Source organism: Papaver somniferum, unplaced genomic scaffold (assembly GCF_003573695.1).
Source record: "Papaver somniferum cultivar HN1 unplaced genomic scaffold, ASM357369v1 unplaced-scaffold_84, whole genome shotgun sequence".
NCBI classification, from domain to species: domain Eukaryota; kingdom Viridiplantae; phylum Streptophyta; class Magnoliopsida; order Ranunculales; family Papaveraceae; genus Papaver; species Papaver somniferum.
This window is the reverse complement of record NW_020651415.1, coordinates 1,977,163-2,004,185: the sequence shown is the minus strand read 5'-3', so window position 1 is coordinate 2,004,185 and position 27,023 is coordinate 1,977,163. Positions and strand designations below refer to the sequence as shown.

The window sequence follows — 27,023 nt, the reverse complement described above, 5'->3', positions numbered from 1 at the left end:
TATCTAGATATTTATATTAATACCTAAATTATCCTCCTGATTAATTTTGGATAATGATTAGTGAGATGATTAAATTAAAGATAATTAGTGAGATTAAAAAATCAGATGGGTTGTTTTTAAAAGAAGTAGAATTATTGAGAGAGTAAAGTTAGAGAAGATGAAGAAGGAAAACATGAAAAACCATGGATTTTACCAACCACAACCGGAGGAAGGGTATTTGGGTACCCAGATATTCTTCAAACATAGATAATGTTGGTTGAATTGCTCCAAATTTTCAAAAAACTGTAAATTTTTAGAGTAGATTTGGGCTTGTTCGGTTACCTTAAGTGAAGAACAGGTTACCGAACTCATCGGAAAGTGTAGTTCGGTTACTTCTTCCAAACACGCAGGTTACCGAACTCACTCTTTAATGGAGGTTTTAGTCGTTCGGTAAACAGACATGTTACCGAACTTTGTTTATAGGATTTACAGAGTAATGTTCCGTTGGTTCGCAAACTTTAACCCAACAACATATCTAACCGAACTCCACATGTATGTAATTAGTGAAGAATTCGGTCTGTCAAGATTTTTTGCGAACAAACCGAACAGAGTAGGCAAAGTTCGGTTAAATCATAACTCAACATAGTGGGAAAAATAACACAGTCCGGTTACATTGTTTTTTTTGTATTATGGGTAGAGTTCGGTTACTAACTAGTTTTAGAATTTTTTGCGAACCAACCGAACACAATATATTGGATTTAAATGAGGAGTTCGGTTAAACTATTTTTTGCGAACCAACCGAACACAATATATTGGTTTTCAATGATGAGTTCGGTAAAAACTATTTCTTGCGAACCAACCGAACTCGGAGTTCGGTTATGAAAAAATAAATTCGTGATAACCGAAGTGTTCTTGGTTTCAGAATATTCGGTTACAAAACTAGTTTTTTTTAAAACTATTCTTAACCGAACATGCCATTTTAACTTCCATTTAAACCATATTTTGATGATTTCTACTCAATTTACCCTATCAAAAAACGAATTAAAAACGATTGATGGGTTTTTTCAATCGAACAAGGAACGTCAAGGAAAGAGAGAAGAAGAAGAGAATATTTTTTTTTTCAAAACTAAAAAATTTCGATTCCCCTCCAATTTTTGTTTTTGATTTTGATTTTGGTTAATAGATTCATTTAGATTAAATGTATATGATTAGATTTATATAGTTATTAGGTTAGTTTTAATTTAAATTAAAGTAAAGGATAAATGTGTATTTGCCTAACTTTAAAAACACCCCTTATAAGTATATAGGGAGATTGGCTTAATAAAATCATGGTATCCCAAAAAACCATGGTCCCTAAAAAATCGTTCTAAGATATCTATTTATCTATCTATCCCACGCTTTTATATGACTCTAGGGCCCAGGCCCTATTTTAATTTTCAAACTAGTTTACTTTTTATTGAAAGTAAATAAAAACAGGCTATTGAAGGGTAAAAACAGGCTAAAACAGTAAAAGTAAAAGTCAACGAATAAGAGAACTGACCATTGAATGAGCAACCAATGGAAGAAAATCCTGAGATTTGCTCTTCTTCTTCTCCTTCCTTGGCATTTTAACAAGGTAGCCGAAATGAAATGGTGATTCCTGATAAAGATGATGAGATATTGTTGATGATGATGATGATGAGATTACCCAATTAGAGTACCTCCCACCATTTATAAAACCAGCAGTACCCATAGCCTCCATTAATGGATGGTGGCTCGATTTACAAAAGAGTAAGAGAGACAAGTGAAGTCTAAGTCTAATCCAACTGAGAGATGGAGATAGAGGAGAAACCAAAGTACAACAACCCTACTTTTTGGTTTCTTTGTCATTTTTGACAAAGTTGCGACAAAATAACCAAACCGCCATCCCACCTAACTCCCACCTGTGACTTGACACTTCTTCTTTTTGCTCTGTTTGGTTGATAATGCAGATGTAAATCAGTCGAGAACTTGAGCTCTCACGCAGAATTGATTCGTATTCTCAGCCGTAGATAATGGAATAATAACTTCTCTAGTAATTTGTACATCAAGAGTATATGGTGCAGTTAAGCTAAATTTTACATACCAGAGCTAAGGGTGCACAGGAACCGAGCCGGACCGAACCGAGGTACAAGGTACATGTATCGGTCCAAAAAATAAGAACCGAGATCTGGGGTACATGTACACGGTCCTGTACAAGTACCGTGCCGTACCGGACCGAATGTCCCGAATGATTAGAGCCGTTAGATTCTTGTCTTTTCTGCAAAAAGATAATTTAGCTTGAAGCGCTTTCTCTAGCATACTAAAAGCTCATTAGGTAGAGCTGTCAATTTATAACCCGGCTTGCGGGTTGACCCTAACCCGGCTTGTTTCAACCCGGCCCGGCTTGGCTTGTTGTCTAAACGGGCCGGGTTAGGGTTGGCATATACAACCCTACTAGAAAACAAGCCGGGCTAGGGCCAACCCGCAGGTTACCCGTCAACCCGTCAAAATTAATAAATATATCCCTCAATCCCACCAACTCTTTAAAATCCATGATTTGCAAACATATATTAGAATTAGTTAATTTTAAATCAATAAATAAAGCTAATTTTGGATCTACCCAAACAAATATAACAATTTTTAGATTTTAAATAATCAATCAATAAATTAAATTACAACTTAGATTCATCAATCACATATTTATTCGGGATGTCCTAAATTGATAAAAGGACTAGCATAATTTAAACAGTGAGTTAGTCTTACTCACATTAATTTAAACTTATAAAATGATAAAAAAAAAAAGTAAAATGCTTTGTTGATGTTAGGGTTCTCTGCCTAAGAAAACTAAAACGCCGTAACCGGCTATATCGTTGATTAAGTGGCAATAAAAACGTCCACTTTACAACTCAGTGATGGGGCTTCTAGTTAAACACCAAATTGACCTAGGTTCGACCTTTACTAAATGAATAATCTTAAACAATTCTAAATTTTAAATTTAATTTTTAAATTGATAACATTAACAAGCCAACTCGCCAATCCGTCAGGGTTGACCCGTCTAGGGCTAGTGTTGGGGTTTTGAGCTTGTTCGTGAATAGTACTAGGGCTAGGGTTGACCCTAACCCTAGTACGGGTTGGCAAGCTAGGGCCGGGTTGACCCTAGCTTGCCCGTTTGACAGCTCTATCATTAGGTCACTACAAATTACTGTTCAGAGATGCAATGATTTTAAATACATAAAATGCATAGGATTGTTGTGAGATTCTGGGTCGAATAGTACAAAGAATTAAGAATGTAGTCTTATATGCTTGAGAAAAATGCATCTTCATTACATACTTGTTAACCTTTACTGGGTCTATTTCTTTAAATACAGTTCTACGTCACGCTGCGTGACGATCTAGACTATCTTGATGGGAAACATACGGTTAGTCTCTAGTTCTCAGTTTTGTTTTGATTTATGGATCACCTTTCAGCTTTTAGGTATTCAGTAGATAAGAAAAATCATATTCTTTTCTTTGCTGCAGGTTTTCGGCGAGGTTGCTGAAGGTTTAGAGACGTTGACGAGGATAAACGAAGCATATCTGGACGAGAAGGGACGACCATACAAGAATATCAGGTTTATGTTTTGTCTTCTCTACACATTTACTCGATAAACTGATCATGCACCATGGCTTTGTTATATTTGTTTTGTCTTAATTAGTATTTCTAATTTTAAATCTTTACCCATGTTCTTGTTATATACCAGGATCAAGCATACCTATATTCTGGATGATCCCTTCGATGATCCTCCCCAGCTTGCCAGTTTGATTCCCGATGCCTCTCCAGAAGGAAAACCACTAGCTGAGGTTGTCTATAAATTGCTTGATTTTTTTTTTTGACTTGTGCATCGTTCATATCAAGCTATAGTGATATCTAGCTTGATGATATCTAGAATGAACCTGATAATAATTCAATGTGTGGAACTCGCTTAAACTTAGTAATGAGAACAAGCTAAATATGTAATGAGAACAAGAAACAAGCCAAGGAAGCTGAGAAAAGGTCCCAGAACATAGTAGCTCAGATAGACAGCAGAACTTCTGAATACTGTGTGTGGGATGATTATTGCTCATGCGTTACCAAGTTGATGGGATACCAATTCCGAATATGTGAAGACTTTAGGATTTACGTTTCTATTATTATTTTGAAAATGTGAAAACTAGCTACCGATGGGTTTTGCTCTTGTTTCAACTTTATTTAGTAATCAGTTTCCATCATGGTTATGTCCTTTTACCTTTCTTTGCTGAGTTATTCAGATTGATGACGAGGTGCGACTCGAAGATGATTGGGTGCCTATGGACGAACAACTGGGTGCAGGAGAGCTTGAGGAGGTTATTCGGCAAAAGGAGGCACATTCCAGTGCTGTGGTTCTTGAGAGCGTATGATCCAGACTTATTTCTCTTCTCAAGTTATATCAGTTATTTGGGTTGTTTGATCCAATTCTATGAAATAGTTGTTTACATGTGCCATGTTTGCATTTTACAGATTGGTGACATTCCTGATGCTGATATGAAGCCTCCAGAAAATGTTTTGTTTGTTTGAAAGCTTAATCCAGTTACTGAAGTAAGTCCTTGTTACGACTTGGCTGAAATTTGCCTGCCTTGTTTATTGCTTGAAATTGTATTTTCGGAGTTGCAACACATAGATAATTCCTTGATATTCTCTTTTCGTGTTAATGCAGGATGAAGATTTGAATACAATCTTTTCACGCTTTGGAACTGTAGTATCGTGAGTACTCACAGGCTTATGTCTTTATTTGAACATTTTTATCACGTTTTAGTAAGATTTCCTTTATGTTATACTAATAATACTTTTAACTTCACAGTGCTGAGGTGATCCGTGATTTTAAAACTGGAGACAGCTTAAACTATGCTTTTATCGGTGAGTAGTCTTAATCAACATGCATATACTTTAACTTTACAAATGAGCTCAGCATCCACATAGATAAATCACTAGGGACATCCCATTATCTCCTATTTTATACCTACTTATATTTTATTGCCGACCTGTTATGAGGTTTAACCAACTTTTTCTGGCTGATGATTCAGAATTCGAAACAAATGAGGCCTGCGAGCAAGCCTATTTTAAGGTATGTTGATTCCTGTAACCCTGTTTGGCTTGATAATGGTGATTTTTTTGGCCGTGTTTCATATCTCATGTGTTACAAAACTTTAATGCGGATGGATAATGCTTTGATTGATGATCGGAGGATACACGTGGACTTTAGTCAGAGTGTTTCTAAGCTGTGGGGTCAATACAGGCGTAAAGAGCATCAAACTGGTAAAGGTATGACCTAGACAGGCAACTCATTTTATTATACAGATGAAAGACGTAGACATTTAAAATCTACTTACATGTTTGTACAGACATGGACTATTTACATTTAGATTCCCACCATCATGATTTGGGGTTTAAATTATTTCATATGTTTCCCTTTGATGCTGCTGGTGTTTTTTGTTTCCCTCATATATGTTCCCGGCTTTTTAACTCACACTGGAACATGTCTGTCATATCTTCCGTCCGTTCAATATTGCACATTCCTATATAAACTTCGCAAAAGTTTCTTTTGTATGAGAGATGTAATGCATCATTTAATGTGTTCTGGTATAGGGAGAGGTTGTTTCAAATGTGGTTCCCTTGATCACATGGCCAAAGATTGCACTGGAGACCCTTCTGTGAAAGCAGAAAATCCAAAGTATGTTCTAAAAGATGGGAACACCCAGCGCGGTGGAAATGAGAAGTAAGTGTGCAATCTTTCTTTATTAGCTAATCCGACTTAACTTTGGTGGTTGAGTATTTTCCTTCATTACTTAAAACGACTAACATTATTTCGCTGCAGTTATGAGATGGTGTTCGATGGAGACACCACTGATGTCTCTGGACGAGAAAAGAGGAGGGGAGAACGTGACTCGGATAAAGATTTGAAGAAACGAAGGGTGGACAGTAGGGACTCGAGAAATGATAGAAGTAGGCATGATGATAAAAGTAGAGGAAGAGATAGAGAGGATGAGAGGAGTAGGCATGGTGGAAGCAGAAGACTTGAGGACGAGAAGTATGAGAAAGTACGGTTACCTAGAGACAGTGGCCATGGGGACAAGAAAAATGAACAGCATCAGGAGCATAAGACTTCTTGGAATTTTTGGGTACGGATAGGTGACCGAGATTACAGGGATACTGACAGAGCAGACAGGAGAAGAGAGAGTGATAATAGAAACAGAGAAAGTGACGGTGATTCTAGGAGACCCGACACAGGAGTCAGCAGAGGTGAGAGTGATCGTCGAGATAAGGAGAGCAGCCGTGATTACAGGAGAACTGACAAAGAAGTAGATAGGAGAAGTGAGAGTGATCGTAGAAACAAAGAGAGTGATCGCGACTATAGGAGATCTGACAAGGAAGGAGATAGGAGAATTGAGAGTGATCGGGTACACAAAGAAAGTGAAGGAAGCAGGAGGAGGGATAGAGATGATAGAAAACATGACAGTGGCGAGGGAGGCAGGAGAAGGGACAGGGATAGTAGATGACTGGAACAGTCCACGCAGCGCAATGGGAAAATGTCAAGAGGTAATGAATTTTGTATCTAAACATATGCTCTAGTGATGTATGCTTGTATTTGCCAGCCGAGAGAAATCCTTCTGTATTTTACCTCATAGATAGATGTAATTGGTGCACTTTCCGGATGCTTTAATGATCTGTATGTGCCTAATTAGAAGTAATCTAAGCAGCAGCAGTCCTCAGTTTATGATGATATTTCATTTTAATTTCCATTTCAGACAAAAAGCTTGCGAAACTGTTAAAATTTTATTTTCTTAACAACAAATTTGTTGGAAGTGGTAGACAGATCACAGAATGAGTGATCGGATATCGTTTACAATGAGTTGTGGAGGCAGAGTGCCATCAACCACAGTGATGTCTTTCTCTTGCTCATTATCAATCTGAAGCAAGTCTAATTGCGACTGCAACAGCGAAGCAGGCATGAAATGTTTTCCTTCTGCCGCCCTCTTGTTAACTCTGTTCAACAACACCTCAATGGGCGTCTCCAAGTAAATAAACTTGACCCTGCCTGGAACATAACTCCCTGGCTTGTAGTTGGGATCAGCAGTTCATAGAATCTCTCTGTACTTTTTCTGCAGAGCTGAACAACAAAGCACTGCTTTCCTCTTCTTGTCATCATCAACGTCGTCGTAAGTGCCGTTACTGCTCGAACTGATCTGGTTGATCTTCGTTCGGAGTGTGTCTCGTAGAGTTTCCAGCCATGGTATCCTGTCTTCTTCGTTGAGAGGAATCCCTTTACTCATCTTCTCTATGTTTGCTACTGGATGGAAATCATCGGCATCAAGAAAACCGAATTCCATCGTCTTTGCTAACAACTCGCCGACGGTACTGTTGTAAATCAAATTATTAGTACTAGAAGACCCATCATCAAAAACCAAATTCATCTACAAGCTGATTATGTCAAGAGGAGGGGCAATTGCCCCCACGTCTGTTGGGCCAAACCTAAACTATTGGGTCGACAAGGCCCATATGAAAATGACAAAATGTAGGTGGGTGGGAATCATCACCAGCTTGATCTTCTGATCAATCTTAGTGGGTGGAATCAGTGGATTCTTGATTTGATTAATTAATTATGTGAATTTCAGAGAACGTACGTTTTGCCAGAGCCGCTAACACCCATGATGACGAAAACCATTGGAGCCGTCGTCTCTAATGATCCTGATCATCAAGAAGAAGAGAAAAATTATAATCAATCCAAGAAAGAAAACAGAATTATGGTAAAGAAATGAGAAGCAGAAAAGGAATTGTACCTTTATTGTGATTCATCATAGTTGTGATGATCTGTTGTTGGTTTAGAAAGTTGAGATGATCGGGCTGGTGATGGTGCTGAAGAAGATAATAATCAGAATTCTCCATTAATTTATGTAAATCAGTATGATTATTGAGAATGAATGAACGGTTTTGAATATCTATTATTTTCCGGTATACCAAATGTTTAGTAAGAAAGAAAATGAATGAGAGAGTTGAGATCCGTGTGCACGATATCGACATTCAGGGGATATGTTAGTCATTTATTTATTTTCTAAAGGGACGGAATTGCCCTGTGACTTACCATCTGTTTCTCTCTGCCCCTCTGTAATCTAGATGGAAAACTCAAAGAATGTCAATGCGGAGGTTGTACTGTGCATCATAATAAGAAGAAGATTGGATTTTTGAGCATGTATTTTATTTTTATTGGATGGATATTATGTGGTTCTGAAAAGGAAGATTCATTGGGAGATCCGGTTTTACGCGACAAAACCATTGGATGAATCTGTTGGTACCCACAGACTGATTATGTTGAATACTACTAGCTTAGCTTTATGGAGATTGGTTGCCATGATGATCCAATAGCCGCTTCCTTTTGACTTAAAGGGTACTTACATCATGGATGGATATATTCTAATCAGATATAAGCCAAACTAAAAATTTATCACAACTACAATGATGAATATATCATACTAAAAGGCACACCATAAAAAGTAGTCACTTGACAAACAACACAGAATGGAATCTTTAAGATGAATTGCAGCATCCATGATGTATTTATTTATTATTAGGTGGATATAAGATGGTTATGACAAGGAGGAAGATTCATCCGGTTTTACGCGACTGGTTTTATTGTTTGTTTCAAGTTTGGATTGGTGGTATCTTCTTCTTCTTCTTATCTTAATAATTTAAAATTTAATGTAAACTATCTGGAATGGGTTGGATGAATCTGTTGGTGCCCATGACAGAATACTTCTTCTTTATGGAAATTGACATGATCCATCCATCCAACCAAAACCACTTTAGTTTCCTTTTTAACTAAAGAATGAATCTGTTGGTAGTCGGCCAAACTCTCCACTGTGTGTTGTTGGCACCTAGGACGGATGGACAGAAGCCCAGCAAGTGCTAAACTGCTGATAAAGTGGATCCCAGATTTGTGTATGCGACAACTCGATGTCGATCCAATTTAACTTTTCTTTATTCATTGTCTGGTAGGGTCACTGTGTACTAGCTAGCTAGCTGTTGTAGGTACCCCTACTCTGAATAGTCTTATTCGCTTACTACTAGGGTAGTTGTGCCCAACGTAGTCGATCTCGGATTCCGATTTGTCTCGATCCGGAGTGAGACACTGGTACAACGTTGTCTCGGAAAGATTTCGTTTTCAAATCTCGGTTCAAACTTTTATATATATAATTTGATGGTTTAATGGATAGATTGTTACACTTCATATTACTGGAGCACTGAATGCAGTGTTGTCTGCTGAGCATAAACAAGAGATGTGTCGTTGTCTTTACAATCATCAGGTGAGTGAAACATTTTTCGATTTTCTCATGTCTTTGTTTGTGGCTTGCCTTGTTTAGAATCACTGAACACTATTTAGTTTTGTGTTGTGTGCATATGTCAAACATTTGACTGTGAATTGATAGATGTGGACTGTAAAATGAAGATGGGGGTTGGGGTCTACATACTGAAGGACCAAGTACAATGTTCGGTTCATGCCTAAACTATGTTACTATGAGATTGCTTGGAGAAGGAGCTGATGATGGAGAAGGGGCAATAGAAAAAACAAGGAAATGGATTCTAGACCATGGTGGTGGAGAAGGGGCAATGGAAAAAACAAGGAAATGGATTCTGGACCATGGTGGTGCTGCTGCTATAACATCATGGGGGAAATGTGGCTTTCAGTACATAATTTAACCTCTTTATTGTGTTTTCTTTTAAAATTAGAGGGGAATAGACAATGTTCGTTAGGAGTTTCTAGTTCTTTTTAACTAATTCATTAATGGTGACATGTGCTAGAAGTTTTTGAACGATCCGGCAACAATCCACTTCCCCCGGAAATATGGTTACTTCCTTGTTTTGCCTTTCCATCCAGGTTTCTACTTATCCTTCATTTACCGAAGCATTTATAATATATGTTTTCAGCTGAAATTGTAATCTGTTTAAAAGAGCACTTTGTAAGTAAGCCATGTGCCTAGCTTTTCAGTGCACTACCTTGTCTCGGCCGGAATTCCAGTTCGTTTCCGCCTAATCTCGGCCGGAATTTCGGTTCGTTTCCGGGTACTTTCCGTCTCAGCGGAAAGTTGTGTTTCGTTTTATGTTGGTCCGAAAACGAAAATTCCGCCGGAATTCCGGCCGAGATGTCCGAAATTGACTATATTGGTTGTGCCTCTCTGGTCTAGGACCATAAATTAATGTACTTTACCGCACACGAAGAGTAGTCCCGATCATAGAAAATAGAGACCAAGAGACACCAAAAAGGCAGCTGAGAAATGAATGATTTTGGGGAGATTAGAGCAAGTTTTATTGTGGAATCCTTCCATCTTCTATCTTCCACGCCACCTCAGCATTTCGAATTGTGGATGGAGTGGCAAGTGTAGTGGTGGAGTGTTAGGAACGCTATTTTGAATAGCGCCACGAAGAGCTAATAAGAATAGCGCCAAGAAACGCTATTCTTATTAGCGCTCGTTAATTCTTTTATCCAGAAAGCGCCCGATCTTCTTCTCTGCTCTTCAAGTTCTTCTTCTCTTCTTCTTCCGATTCTTCGCTCACACCACCACCACAATCCACCACCGCGAGCACTGTCATCACCACCTTCAACGGAAAACATGAGGTACTTATTCTGATTTTGTATATTTTGATTTTGATTTTTGTTTTAAACTTCGTAGAAATCAAATTTTGGGTATGTATTAAGTGATTTCAAATTGTTTATAAAATGTGTACCAATATAGCACAACACGTTTATTCGTGTGATGTGCCTAGTTTTTGACTAGTAAAACACAACACGACACATGACACGTGAAACACGCGACTTTGTGTGTTGGACTGTGTTGGACCGGCCCGTTTTATATCTCTTGTTCAGTGTATGACAAGGAAGATTCAAATGAGATCCAGTTTTACGCGACAACTCGACTGGTTTTATTGTTTGTTTGAAGAGTCGGTGGTATCTTCTTCTTCTTCTTTATCCTAATAATAATTTAATGTTAATTATGTTTCATCGTCAATTGCGTGGTGGAAACCAACTCTAGAGCTGGGGAATGGATGCGATGAATCTGTCCGTGCCCACGGATTTATAAGGTGGAATGCTACTACTAATACTTTATGGAAATTGACTAAAGAAATTTCATTAGTCGGCCAAACTAAACAAAATCCACTAAAACCGATACCGTTGAAAGTGAAGTAGGGGGTGATGGAGAGAAGCCGAGCAAGTGCAGCTAAACTGCTGATAAAGTGGATCCCAAATTCGAGATGTCGATCTAATTTATCTTTTCTTTATTCTTTATCTGGTAGGGTCAGTAGACTATCAGGGACTCATATTTCAATGATAGAATCCAGACCTAACAACCATGGATAGGATGCTCTCGTTCATGTTATTTTACACGGTAAGTGACCACTTTGAATATTAAGAGGGTACTTATGAAGTGTCGGAAAGTGCCGAGTGAGTGCTGATAAAGCAGCAAATCAGCTTCCATGCGACTAATTATTTATTGTTTGTTTCCATCAGCGCATACGTTTGAAACCATGTCATGTACCTTTGAATATTCGATCAGTCTTCCTCACTGCACACTTCATTCGAGTTGAATATCACTACTGTTCTTCTTTTACCGTTGTTTTGTTATTAGGAAACTCAGTGGAAATTTCTATTTAGGCATGCAGCTAGATTTTCTTTTTGTTTCTTACTACTATGAACCGGTGAGATGATACAGTGAACTCTTGAGTTGGAGAAGAATGGATTTTAACATGTCAAGTCTCATATCTCATCTGGGATGTGACGAGCTGTTGGATGTCTAGAGTAGTGAATGTTATTGGATTCCTCGTAGGATTTTTGGAGATGTGTGTACAGTTCTTCGACTCCTTCGAGATGTTGTTTGATAAATTGGACTCCAGTATCATCCTCATATGTTATTGATCTACCACACGTACACTAATGGATGACGAACGTGTCTACGCATTATCATCCTCATATGTTACCTTCCCAGCATACATACAACAGCCTAGAGCCAATTATCTGTCTCTCCACGACTAAGACATCTACCTATCTATCTGACTCGCCCTCCCCTCCCATGCTTTTATATATGACTCCAGGGCTCAGGCCTTATTTTTGTTTTTTACTCAAAGTAAAAAAAGGCTAAAACAGTAAAAGTTCAAAAATGAGAAGACAAAGTCAACGAATGAGAGATAGAGATAGAGAGAGAGAGAACTGACCATTGAATGAGCAACCAATGGAAGAAAATCCTTAGATTTGCTCTTCTTCTTCTCGTTCCTTGGCATTTTAACAAGGTAGCCCAAATGAAATGGTGATTCCTCGTGAGGTTTTGATGATGAGATTACCCATGTCCTGCTGGAGTATCTCCCACCAATAACACCATTACTCATGGCTTCCATTGATGGATGGTGGCTGTACAGAAGCGTTAGAGAGACAAAGAAAGAATGGAGTCTAATCCAATTGAGATGAGAGATAGAGAGAGAGAGGAGAAACCAAAGTAGAAACCCTAGTTTGTTTGTTGGTTTGTATACCCTTTTCAGCAAGTTGCAATAAAATAACCAAAAGCCCATTCTTCTACCTAACTCTCACCTGTGACCTGTGAGTTGTGGTTTCTTTTTCTCTCCTGTTTGGTTGGTGTGGTGATACCATTACCAACCACCACCACCAGTAGATTCAGGGCAATTGTTAAAACATTCAGCCAAGAACATACATATATACTACAGATGCCTCTCTTTGGTCAGCATCTAATTCCTAGATAAGGGGACGATGAAAAAAATGCACTGCAATTTGCATCTACAGGTAACAGTCCCAGATTCATTAAACACAGAAATAAAATCCAAGTAAGTTGGAAAAATAAGACAACCATTTATTTTATTTTTGATGATAATGCAGCTGCAAATCAGTCAAGAACTTGAGCTCTCACGCAGAATTGCTCCGTATTTTCACTGGTGGATAATGGAGTACCTTTTCTAGTAATTTGTACATCAAGACTATATGTTGAGGTTAAGCTAAATTTTACATGCGGTAAAGCAGAGCTGAAGCATGAAAAGTAGAACAAAAGACCATTTTAAATGCAGTGAAGCAGAGCTTAAGCTTGGAAAGTAGAACAAAATCATGTATCCTTGTATCCATAATCCACTTTCCATAACCTCTGTACCTGCAATAGCTGATCTGAAGTCTAAAGTTTGTGATCCGACTCATTTGCAACTGTATTTGTCATATACCCAGGTTATTGGCAGAGGGTAAACTACATTTGCATCTTACTCAAGCTAAACAACCTTTGAAGCCTTTCCTGAGCGCAGTTTCGTCTAGGTTCCTTCCTATGAAGACAATCTTGTTTATTCTTTGTTCATCAGGTCCCCATCGTTTGCCTGGAGAACCGTCTAACATGGAATGAACCCCCTGTAATATACCAAATCCACATCAAAAACTGAATAAACAAATGTTCGAGTTTATGCCATTTCAAGTCAGTCATTTACAAGTACCTGGAAGACATAACGTTCATCTGAATCATTCACAGACAATATCCCCTTCATCCTATACAAGTCCTCTCCTTTCTCCTCAATTAGTCTTTCGAGCCAGTCATCAACCTTTCCAGTTTAAAGAAAATCAGCATTTGGCACCTTGTGTCGCAACAGTAAAATGACGAGTTGACATCCAACTTGTACAGCTAAAAGTTTCAACTTCTGAATTTCATATAGGTTTTTACCTCATCAAGGTCGAGGTTGCCTTCACAAACTATACTGACACTGGTGATTGCAGAATCATGGACATGGTCGTGCTGATGATGTCCTCCATGGTGTGCTGTTAGAAAACAAAGGGAAAAAGGGTAAGGCTCACATTCTTTTTGAGATGATGCCACTCGTGAATACAAGACATTAACAAAATTATTACCATGCTGATGATTTGAGCAGTGGGGTTTATCTACCTTAACTTCAGATTCAATTCTGCAAAAATCCAAAAGCACAAAGTTCATAACGTTAGGAAACGGACCTAATTCCAGGAGAAGCAGATTAGTCTACAGACTCTGTCCCAAATGAGAAAAACAAAATGCTCGATGTAACATAGTTACCGACCTATCAAGATCATATCCTCCCACACCGAGAACAAAGTCCATGTCGACAGCTCCAAACTTTGCTTGTTTGATCTGTGCCATGCTATTGATACCCTGCAACGAATGCCCCCAAATTAGTCAAGCAACAGATGCTTCCAAATTAGTAAAACTTAGCAAAGAATGTTGCAGAAAAGAGAAATTTACCTTAATTCTTGTATTCAATGCCGCCAACTCCTCCTCATTCACCAGATCAACCTGCACAAGGTAAAATAGAAATTATCATTCAAAACTTAAATGATAGAACAAAACAAGTTACAAGAAACTTAAAATTGTATAGCGAACACGTTGCATCCCCACACATGCCCAACCGATTATATAAGTCTCCGTAGAACCTAAAAAGGATAAAATTGTGATTACTCACCTTGTTCAGAATGATACGATCTGCATATGCAACTTGCTCTACAGCTTCATTCACCACAAATCTTGGTTTGACTTCATCCAAATGCTGCGTCACATGCTTACAATCAACTAAAGTAACAACTCCATCAAGTTTCACATATTTGGACAATACTTCATCAGTGCAAAACGTTTCAATCACAGGAGATGGTTTCGCAAGACCTGCAGATACAGAACATTAAAGCTACCACAATCATCACAGGTGTCTGTTGAAACCAACTAGGCTCACTAAGCTATATGCGCTGCGCCACTACATTCCTACAGCCAGTACAAACTACAATTCAAAAAGGATAAACTGAAATACACACACCTGTTGTTTCAATAACGATATGATCGAATTTGTCTCGCTTCGTTTTCACCAATTCCAAGAGCATTTTTTACTAAATCCCCTCTCACAGTACAGCACAGACATCCATTATTGACCATAACAATTTCCTCAGCAACAGAAGAATGACTAGCAACCAATGAACTATCAATATCTACCTCCCCAAACTGAAAAACAGATGAATACAGATTCACAAAATGCAAAATTTCAATTCCCACAAAACCTAATACACAATATAAGCTGTCAGATAAAATGCCAAAGAGAAAAATTGAGTTTTTGTTACCTCATTTTCGATTACAGCAATTCTTTTGCCATGTTGAGAAGTTAAAATATGATTAAGAAGTGTTGTCTTTCCAGAACCAAGAAACCCAGTGATCACAGTAGCAGGAACTCGATTATCAGCAACATCTGAGACGGATTTTTCTGGGAGATTGCTGTAATAATGGGGTATTGAAGATGTAACCATGCCTCTGCTAAATTGTAGGGTAAAAGAGGTTTTGGGAATAAATTGGTTTAGGGTCTTAGCACTCAATCTTCTAATCAAGAAATTGATAGCCATGATTGATCCAATTCGAAGTTTCTGTTCTTGAGAAATTGTTGTTAATGGAGGGAGTGGGAAGTCTTAAAACCCTAGAAGAACATAGAGAGGGTTTATGGATGTACATCTAACTGGTATGGGCAGTTAGAGGCCCATTTTCATTCTAGCCCAAGTACCCACTTTTGAGGGTTTATCAAAAAGTAGTACCTCCATTTTTGAGTAGTCCCAAAAAATCGTCCTTTTTTATAATACGAACCCTAACAGTTTTAAACAAGATATCAAAAGGGAGGGAATTCGGCACACAAGAAGAAAGTAATAGAATATATTTCCCTTATTTATCAGTAACAAGATATTTCCTGTATTGATTAAACAAATTTGAGGAAATAATATATATTGCCAAGGATCCTTCTGTGAAGGACAAGGCGACATTACCCATCAACCAAGATGTTATCAGCCTAAAATCAATCCTCTTCTTCCTTTTTTCTCTTATCAAAAACAATGGTAGGAGATAAAAAAAACGCTGCATCCGGCGTTTGCAGTCAATAACATAAAAACCCTAATCCCTATTCTCCTAGACATTAAACAGGATGAATACTCTTTTTGGGTTTTTATTTTTGAACTCCATCTACAGGCTCACCGTCTTCTCTTCCTTATCGACGGATCATCAACGCCAACAGATATTGATGCCGATACTGTGACACAACTAGACGCTCTATGTCGTCAATGGATGTTCTCTACCATGACCAAGGACTTAATGCTCACTGTTCTCAAATCTGGCAAAACTGCTCAAGAGATTTGGAATCATCTTAAGAAGCCTTTTCAAGACAACAAAGGTAACTGCGCTGCGACCCTTGAACGTCAGTTTGTTGAGTGCACTAGTGTTGATGATTGTTGTGTTAAGCTTAAATCGTTGTCCGATCGTCTACGTGATCTTGATTTTCCCATGGATGATAAACAGTTGGTGATCCAACTTGTCAATGGCCTTCCGGAGGAATACAACACTGTTGGATCCTTCATCCAACACTCCATGCCAATTTTTGATGTTGCTCGCTCTCAATTGCGTACCGAGGAGATCCGACGTGATCCCATAGTCCCTCCATGGCAGTCATCTCCCTCACGCGGATCATACCAAGGTCGCTCCTATAATGGTCAGCCTCGTCCCCGATCTTCTGGCATCGGCGGTGCACAAACATATCTTGCTCCCTCTATGGAGTTTCTACATCCTAATGACATTACTGAAGCATATAGCTCCATGAGCCTCTGATCCCCTGATGATGCTTTTTATATGGATACCGGTGCAACCTTGCATCTCACTGCATATCCAGGTACTTTACACACAGTTTTTAATACTAGCAATGTTCGTTCCATCTTAGTTGGCAATGACAATAGCATTCCAGTTACTGCCACCGGTACCAAGTTTATAGATATCCCTTCCCGAACTCTACAACTCAAAGATACTCTTGTTTCTCCTGACATAATCAAAAACTTGGTTTCCATTCGTAAGTTCACCACTGATAATCATGTGTCTGTTGAATTCGATCTATCTGGTTTTTCTGTGATGAATTTGAGTTCGAGGAAGATTCTCCTTCGATGTAATAGTTCCTGGGAGCTTTACCCTATCACCGCTTCTGCTGTGCCACCTTCAACTTCGTCTATATCTTCTCCTATATCTCTTGTCGTGTGTTCTTATGATATTTGGCACAACCGCCTTGGTCACCCTGGGAAGGCTATCTTAGATGTTTTACGTTCCAACTATTCTATTCGATGTAATAAAAATAAGTCTACCAAAGTTTGTCATTCTTGTCAAGTTAGTAAACATGTTCGTCTGCCATTTTCTGAATCAAATTCCAATACTTTTGCTCATTTTGATCTCATTCAAACTTATGGACATCTCCATTACATGTTGAGACTGGTTTTAATTACTATCTTATCTTGTTAGATGACTTCACAAACTATCTATGGGTTTATCCTCTGAAGTTTAAATCCCAAGTTTATACCAAGTTCTTAGAATTTCGTTCTTTAGTTAAAACTCAATTTGAACGAGAAATAAAATGTTTTCAATGTGACATGGGTCGTGAATTCGACAACTCCTATTTTCATAATTTCGCTCAAACAAATGGGCTGGTCTTTCTTTTTTCATGCCCTCAGACCTCTTCTCAAAATGGCAAGGCCGAGCGTATTATTCGTCGTTTCAATGACTTCACTCACACGCTTGTGTCTCATGCTTCCATACCTCCCAAATATTGGGCTAATTCCCTTCATAAAAAAGGATGTAAATCTCCACAATATTCTTCCCACCAAAGTCCTCAATTTCACTTCTCATGTGTCCATCCTTTATCAATGTCAACCAATGTATGATCATCTCCGTACATTTGGTTTCCTTTGTTATACTAGGTGTGTTTTTCTTGGTTTTCCCATACACCATCGTGGCTATCGCTGTCTCGATCTAGCCAATAACAAAATCATCTTATCTCGTCATGTAACGTTTTTATGAAAACGTTTTTCCATTCAAAGAACCATCACCGACTGCTTCTCCCATTCCAGACCCCCCTTCGCCACCCATCTCTACTATTTTTCCGGTCCCTTTGCTCTACCCAACATCCACTGCTTCTCAGCTCCCTTCCGTCACTACCCAGCAGCCTTACACTCCTCCTCATCGTCGCTCTTCCAATGCTTCTCAGCTTCCTTCCGCTGCGTCCCCTCCTCCACTGTCTAACCACGGGTCCAGCTCCTTGAATACACACGACCTTCATAGCTGCACATCACAATCTCCTGCAGCCACGACTTCCATTGCTCCTATTTATGATTTCATTCCTGCCTGTACGACACCTACCAACATACCTACAGTCTCAAACTGTCCCATTACTGAAACTCCCTCATGATTGCCTACCACTTCAACCACTTACACTGCTACTTCTATTCGTCCTGTCACTCGTGCATCTCATGGAATTTTCCGTCCAACTCACAGATTGAACCTTCATGTTCAAACACAACAGCACATCTCCCGTCTGCCTAAGTCTCACCTATATGCCCTTAGGGATCCAAACTGGAATAAAGTCATGCTAGATGAGTTCATTGCCATGTTGAAAACTAACACTTGGGACCTAGTGCCGAGACCCCCTGATGCTCATATTATTCGCTCCATGTGGCTGTTTCGTCACAAGTTTCATGCAGATGGTACCTTGCAGCGTCACAAGGCCCGTCTTGTTGCCAATGGTAAATCGCAGCAGGTTGGGGTTGATTTTTTTGAGACATTCAGTCTAGTTGTTAAGCCTGCCACTATTCGCACCGTTCTCACCATTTCTACTTCACGATCTTGGCCCATATACCACTTGGATGTCAAGAATGTTTTTCTTCATGGGGACTTGGCCGAGACAGTTTATATGCATCAACCTCCGGGATTTGTTGACCCTACACGCCCATACTATGTTTTCCAACTGCGTAGATCTCTTTATGGTCTCAAACAGGCGCCTCGAGCGTGGTTTCAGAGATTTGCGAACTTCATCACCAGCTGTGGTTTTCGGGGTAGTGTATGTGATCCCTCACTCTTTATTTATCGGTCAGGACGAGATGTCGTATACCTATTATTATACGTTGATGATATACTACTCACAGCCTCTACTGATGCTCTTCTATGCCGTTTTATTGACCTGATGAAACACAAATTTTCTATGACTGATCTTGGCCCGTTACATCATTTTTTGGGTATCACTGCTACTCGTTCATCCTCAGGAGTGTGTTTGTCTCAGTCACTATATACAAAGGACATCATTGCTCGTGCATCCATGACCGAATGCAATCCAGTAACAACTCCAGTCGACACTCACTCCAAGCTCAGTGCTACTTCTGGTCCTGCAATTGCGGATCCTACTTTATACAGGAGTTTGGCCGGGGAATTATAGTACCTTACCTTCACCCGACCGGATATATCTTATGCGGTTCAGCAGGTTTGTTTATTCATGCATGACCCTAGAGAGCCTCACATGCAAGCCCATAAGCGCATACTTCGTTATCTTCAGGGCACTATTGATCATGGTTTGTTCTTATCGGTTTCCGCTATTTCTGGCCTAAATGCATACTCTGATGCTGATTGGGCGGGCTATCCCGATTCACGACGATCAACCTCTGGTTTTTGCATTTTTCTTGGAGACAACCTCGTCTCTTGGTCTTCCAAATGTCAGGCAACGGTTTCCCTCTCTAGTGCTGAAGCTGAATATCGAGGAGTGGAAAATGTTGTGGCTGAAACAACCTGGCTTCGGAATTTACTTCTTGAGTTACATATACCATTACGGCGTGCTACTATGGTTTATTGTGACAATGTGAGTGTTGTCTACATGTCTGGCGATCCTGTTCAACATCAACGCACAAAACATGTGGAGATCGACATACACTTTGTTCGTGAACGTGTTCGTATTGGTGACATTCATGTCTTGCACATCCCTTCTGACAATCAGTATGTTGATATCTTCACCAAGGATCTTCCAAGATAATTATTTACTCGTTTTCGGTCTAGTCTAAGCGTTTGCTCCTCTCCTGCTCAAACTAAGGGGGTGTAATAGAATATATTTCCCTTATTTACCGGTAACAAGATATTTCTTGTATTGACTAAACAGATTTGAGGAAATAAGATATATTGCCAAGGATCCTTCTGTGAAGGACAAGGCGACATTACCCATCAACCAAGAGAAAGCTATGGGAAGAAGATGATGAACTTGTTTGCTGATTCTCATTATGTAGAAAATGGGGAGATCCTGTTTGAGATTTTTCTCCGTCTTACATGGAGATTGATCTTCCAAATGAGGTTAGTATCTAAACAATGGTTATCAATTCTTTCAGATCCAAACTTCTTTTTTGCATGGATGAAATTCATATATGATACGACTTTATCTGTAACCAATTATGTCACGAGTTCATCCATAGATAATTATTCAAAATTCATATCGGGTATGTTTTCTCTAGATTTCGTTACTTCAAAAGTGCATCCACCAAATAAGTTATTCATTTTAGCAGCATCAAACAATGGTTTAGTTTTATACATTTCGATACAACACAGTTGAGTATTTGGGTACTGCAAGCTGATAATGATGATGACACTAGTAACGTATGGGTTCGCCCTTTCCATTTTACACGGCCATAAAAGTACACCCTTGACTATATCTTCCGGCCTTTAGCTTTTGACTCTACAACTAAAAATGTTGTGATCTTGGAAATCTTTGCTAATGCTAAAACATATCATGTGTGCACCTACAATATCGAGGCTGGAAAATCCAAGTTGGATAGGGTTGCTGATAGTCCAAATAATTCAATCAAGGCGTTTGTGTTACCTCTGTTGCCGACACCTCTTTCCGTAACTAGACTGAGCAGTTGAGCATCACCCTCTAATGAGATTTCCAGGGCATTTGCACACAGGTATCAAGAATTTTTATTGTAATAAATGTTCTTCATATTGCTTTTCAAGTTAACTAGTTTTTTTTTCCCGTTGGAGGATTCATCATTCTAAGACTCAATGGTGTCTCTTTGTGTTCATGAGTCGATTCTATTATTGGTTATATAAATGCTTCAGAAATGGTATATATTTTTTTGCGCAGTACTGCTAGAACATCTCTTCCAATATCTCTAAAATCTTGCTCCCTTGGCCCCTTTGGTACTATTGATAGCATCTGCAAGCCAGACCATATTTTAGCCAAAAGCGATGTCGAGCAACTAGATAGTTGAGAGAATTAGTAGTTCCAATTTTTCTATGTTGATTGAAGCTTAACCTGCGTTTGTATGCATTCTTGTATATTTGAACTCAGCTCATTTGCTGAGAAAAATATTTCCATAAATACCCCTAAAGGTACTATTTCCACCCCAACCCAATGACTATACTTTCCATCCATACACACAGAAGTTTCAATTTCCATCGATGTGAGTTTCTTCTTCCAACCCTAGTTAGCAATTCGGGATTCGGCAAACATACGGAACGACAAACGTACGAGTATTATACGGTTTTGTAAAATCCAAATTCGGTCCAAAATTCGGTTAACGGGACGTGATTCGTCATTAATTCGGAACGGCATACGTACGTGTATAATTCGATTTGTAAATGTGAGTTCGGCTCTGAAAATTCGGTATCTATATATAACAAATAATTTGTATTTATAAGGTCATAGACCAATTTTTATGCATGTGTGAGTTATTTAAGGAAAAAATAAACTCAATATGATGATATTAATAATATATACAACATTGGTTATCCAAGAGGACGTCGTATGGTGGTTTAGATGCTTGGTTAGTGAGTTTGAGATCTCTCTCACCTTCACCTTCAAATTTGTTCAGTCGTTTTTGTTTCATAAAAATTACAACACGTCTAATATTCGGTCGTGTATGCTCGGGAGGCAGTAAAGCCCAAAAAATGGAGTCTTTGAAAAATAAAAGCTAAAGAATTTATGGCGAATTAAGCGGACGTATCATTCGGGATACGTAAAATTCGTGAACGATTCGCGAATAATCCGGGAATGCCACATAATACGCGATTTGGGTTCGGAGTTGCAAACGTACACGAATAAGACGGTAAAATTCGTGATACGGAAAAATTCGCGAATGATTCGCGAATCATTCGCGAACTTACTAACTAGGCTTCCAACTTCTTCTTCTTCTTCTTTTTGTTCGAATTCCCAAATTTCTAGTGTATGAAATCAAATCCTCACATATTTATTGCTGTTTTATCATGTAATGTATGTCTAGTTTGGAATGGGAGTCTGTCTGCCAACTGTTTGATAAAATACCTAAGAAAATGTATGACTGAGGATCAAGTTTACCGACACTTTTCAGTGCGGTCTTGAAGTCAATTTTAAGTGAATGATGAAATGCTAAGATTAAGATAATTTAATGCTCATAGGTTGAAGAAATAATTAGCTAGGCTAACTGACAAGGAGTACAAGTCCGGCTAAAACCCTGACATTTCTAAACCAAGATAATAAGGGGGAAATTTGGCAAAGAAGAGGGAAGAGAGAAGAAGAAAACTATGGCCAAGAAAATGAACTTGATTTCTGAGTCTACTTCTGTAGAAATGGGGATGTCTTGTTCGAGATTTTCCTCCGTCTTACTTGGAGATTGATCTTTCAATTGAGGTTAGTTTCCAAACAATGGTATTCGATTCTTTCAGATCCAAACTTTATTTCTGCGTGGATGAAAACCAATGATTTCAATCCATGTATGACAATCATATATGATACTACTTTTCCTGTAAGCGACTATATCGCAGTATGTTCAACAACTAGACATTAACAAACAGAGTTATACGTATGTAATCCACTTTTAAAAAAATATGTTATGTTACCCAAACCAGTAGTTACTTCTAACATTAGTGTCTTCATGGGTTTGATTTGTGCCTCGTCGTCTTCTGAAATGGGTTATAAAGTGATCCGTATCCCGCAAAGCGAAAAGAAATTTCAACATCGAAATATACTCTTCGGATTTGGGCAATTGGACTGCTTATGAGGTTTCGTGTGATCAGGAGGTTTCTATGCCAGAACTCTTACGAAGAAGAAATACTAATATGGTTGGCGTTAATGGAGTCTTTTACTGGAATGAAAGTAAAGATAACAGAATTTTAGCACTTGACATTAAAAACAACAACATTGAAGATACTGGCGGTGACAGTGGGAATCAGCAACATTGTAGGGTGATTGTATTACCTGAAGAAGTTGTTAAATCATGTAGTGAAATATGTCTTACAGAGTTCAAAGGGTCTATTGCTTGTATCCTTTGCAGATGATTATTTTGGTATTGCAAGATGATGACGACGTATGGGTTTGCCGTTTCCACTACACACGGCCTTACAATTTCAGTCTTGACTATATCTTTCGGCCTGTAGCTTTTGATTCCATAACTGAAAGTGTAGTGACCTTGGAAATCTTCACTAGTACTAATTCGTATCATGTAAGTACCCACAATATCGAAACTGGAGGATCCACATTGGATAGGGTTTCTAACCGTCCATATAATGCTTCTCATTTCATCAAGGCATTTGTGTTAAGCCCCTTTCCTAGTTACCAGTTTAAGGAAAAGAGAAGACTGCGGCACTTGTGCAACCATGTCAGCAGACATTGACTTTATTGCCGACACCTCTGTGCAACTAGGGTGAGCAGTTGAGCTGTAGAACATCCCCCTCTAATGAGATTTCCAGGGCATTTACATTCAGGTATATATCAGGAATTTTTATTTTATAAAGCTGTTGCTTCCATTGTAATAAATGTGCTTCAAATTGTTTTTGATGTTATGACTAGTTTTCTTTTTGAAGGATTGATTATGTTCATGAGTGAATTCAATTATCGGTTAAAGAAATGTTGCAGAGATGGTATCTTATTCTATTATGCTTAATTTCTTGTTTCTGTAAAGTGTGTGTATTTGCATTTCTGTAAAGTAACATGTATATATCTTCTGACCAGAGATGGAGCATGTAAAATGGCATCACCATGAATGTAACGGCTGAAAACTTAATGAATCAGATTTTAAATTGAACCTCCGTTCAGATATAGAACCGGAATTTGTTCTTTAGCCAAAACAGAAACATGGAATTTATTTGCAGGCGTTTAAGTCAACGTCAAATAATGTAAAGGTAAAGTCACTTGTGCTGGATGTATGGGCTGCTCATTGCTACTTCCATTCCGTATTATTCGTAAAAAATCATTAGGAAATGGAAATTGGGATAAGTGGTAAAATACCCCAAAATGGACATCAACCTCATGAAAATGCCCCGGACGTTAGGGAATAGATTTAAATGCCCCAAAACGTTAGTTTTGCCTTAAATGGTCAAAATGCGTCCAAATGCCCCTGTTTGACCAGTCAACTTTATTGCGAATTGTCATTTTTGCCCTTCGATGAAAATGACAGTATGTAAACATTCGACACGTGGGCGATGTGTGACACGTATGCATTGTACACCGTTGACACGTTACAGTGACAGACACGTGTACTGCAGTGTGGTAATACTCTTATCTTCTATCGGGGTTCAGTCTCAGCCACAGAAACAAAAAAAAAAAACAGAACGATAGAGAGAGAGAAAGATATAGAGATACATAGAGAGATCGAGAGACAAAGATTGCTTGAGAGACAGAGAAGATCAGCGAAAAAGGAGATCGAGCAGAGAAGATAGATGAGACGTTAGGGAAGACCGCGTTTGTTACACAGTGAAGAACAGGTAATTTCCCTCTCTTCTTAAAACCCTAATTTTGTTTTACGATTTCCGATTTTCGATTCGTGAAAATGGTGTTTGTAATTAGTGTTTCAGAGAGGAAATTAATAATTTAGGGTTTCTGAAGTTGTATTTAGGGTTTCAGAAGTTGTAATTAGGGTTTCAGAGACTTGAAATTAAATCAGGGTTTCAGAAGCTGTAATTAGGGTTCAGGGTTTCAAGAACTGTAATTAGGGTTTGAAAGAAACGAAATTAGGGATTATAATTTTGGGTTTTTCGATTTTTAGCAGATGAAATCGGTTTATATGATTGAGGTTTAATTGTTCCTCTGAATCTCTCTATATCAGAATCTATTCGACTAAATGAGTTGTTTGGTGTGTTAATTTAGGTTTAATTGTGCCTCTGATTTATAACCTGTGTTTAGTGTGTTGAAACATATGCTAGTGAAAGTTGAAAATTCAGCTGGAAGTTCATATGCTAGTGACTTATTGCATTTTATTTTTGTTCAATGTTTCAGAATGGGTAGTGAAGATAGGGATTTCTGGAAAAATGATATAAGTGGCGTATATAAGGACTTTTATTGTTATGGTTGTAAAGCTGGTACAAGTGGAGACAAATTCATGGCTATGATAAAGAGAAGATTGGTAAATGAACAAGGTATGGATCCAAACTTGAATTGTTTTTTTTAATGATGAGGATGAGAATGCATGTGATAAGTGTGAATCAGAGAAATTTTTTATTTCATTTTGGAATAATGGGAAACCAGATGAAGCCAATAATATCAGACTGTGGTTTACTCCAATTATTCCTACAACAGTAGAATGGAGTTTCGATTGTGATACTGCTAGTGTTAGTGGGGTTAGTGGTATGACTGAGGTGACAACTCCAGTGAAGAAGAAGATTGTTAGTAAAAGGGTTGAGGTTAGGAGGAGTCCAAGACTTAATAAAAAGGTTGAGGTTAAGATGCATGAAGAGCAAGTTATTCCTACACAAGCATCTGTTGCAGACAAACCAAGTATATAGGTATGAACATGACCAGGTGAAATTTTGCTAATATACATATAGATGATTGCGCCTGATGATAAGCCGGACTTTCTGTTTAAGGAATATCAAGATGGAGATGAAGAGGAAGGTGAAGATGACAGTGAAGATGAAAGTGAAGAAGAAGATGAAGCACAAGAAAGGTACAATTATGAAGATTGGGTTTCTATATGTGCTAGAGGTATAGATATTGGTAATGATCCTGGTGATTGCAATGAAGAGTTCAATATAGGTGCTTATAATGAAGACCAGAGTGCACCAATGAATGTAGCTGCAGATGATGAAGGCCCTATATATGAAGTCACTCAAGAGGATGAAACAAAGTGGCAAGAAGATTTTGGTCAGCATTTAAAGGATCAAAGCGTCTAGAAATGATAAATGAAGATGTTCCAGATGTTGAACCTGGTGAAATAAGTACTGGTTGGATTTTGGAAGCATGCAAGCTTACAGAGATCATCTAAGGGAATATGTAGTGTTGAAGCATAGGGATTTTTTTTGTGAAGAAGGGAGATAGGACCAAACACTATTCTTACTGTGTTTACAAGGATTCCCAAAAATGTGATTGGCATGTGAATGCAAGAAAGTTACCAAATAAGGTTTGATAACTTTCACATGCTTTCAACTGCTTTAACTTTATCCACTGTTTGATTTCGATTATTTTTGTGTTGAGAATCTTTTCATTGAATAATATTATCTACTTTAGTATTTTTACTTTATTGTATAATTATTTTTATCATTATTCTCTAGATCTGTGCATTTAAAGTATACTAACCCTAATTTTATTTTGTTTGCAGACTGATTTCAACATTATACATCCACACAGATTGAGAGATAAGGGAATACCTTGTGTCAAAAGAAAGAAGTCTTGGTATGAGAAGAACAAGCCACGAAAAAGAGTAACAAAGTGCAGTGTATGTAAAGGTCTTGATCATAACATCCTTACCTGTCAAGGTCCTCCAGTTGGTTCTAATCCAAAGAAGAAAAATTTAGAATGGAGTGTTCTGTTAATGGAGATGAGTTTTGTATTACTGCTGCACCAACAAAAAAGATGAGGAAGGTCTTGTCTTCACCAACTACTGCAACAACATCTGCATCGAAGAAATCTGTTGATGTACCACCATTGTCAAAGGGCAAGGCAACTGCTACTACACCATCTTCTTCTACAGATGGTTCTGATTGTTTTCAAAAGTGGTTGTAGTGATAAATAAGATTCGAACTCTAAGACTTGTGAAAGCAGAGTTTTTAGATTTAATTAAAAAAAAAATATATACAAAAATATTAACAATGTGGGCGAGAGGTACTGGGACTAAGGATTTGGACGAATTCACAACACAAGGTTCATTCATATATTCTTTAACAATTAAAACTCAATAAAATTAACATGGACTCTGATTTTGCCAAAGTAGATTCTCAAA

At 38.3% G+C, this 27,023-nt stretch overlaps 2 long non-coding RNA genes and 3 pseudogenes across 2 annotated transcripts; 3 read left to right on the top strand and 2 right to left on the bottom strand.

Annotated features, from left to right (window-relative positions):
* The first annotated feature begins 1,722 nt into the window (after window positions 1-1,722).
* On the top strand, window positions 1,723-6,574 carry LOC113345908 (annotated as a pseudogene).
* Window positions 6,575-6,798: 224 nt separating this feature from the next.
* Window positions 6,799-12,605, bottom strand: LOC113345928 (annotated as a pseudogene).
* Window positions 9,255-9,840, top strand: LOC113345930. The gene is made up of 2 exons (XR_003358334.1): window positions 9,255-9,333; window positions 9,477-9,840. It is a non-coding gene; the product is annotated as an uncharacterized LOC113345930 (long non-coding RNA).
* Window positions 12,606-13,280: 675 nt separating the features above from the next.
* On the bottom strand, window positions 13,281-15,450 carry LOC113345926 (annotated as a pseudogene).
* Window positions 15,451-24,495: 9,045 nt separating this feature from the next.
* On the top strand, window positions 24,496-26,747 carry LOC113345860. The gene is made up of 3 exons (XR_003358329.1): window positions 24,496-24,573; window positions 25,085-25,224; window positions 26,403-26,747. It is a non-coding gene; the product is annotated as an uncharacterized LOC113345860 (long non-coding RNA).
* The last annotated feature ends 276 nt before the right edge of the window (window positions 26,748-27,023 follow it).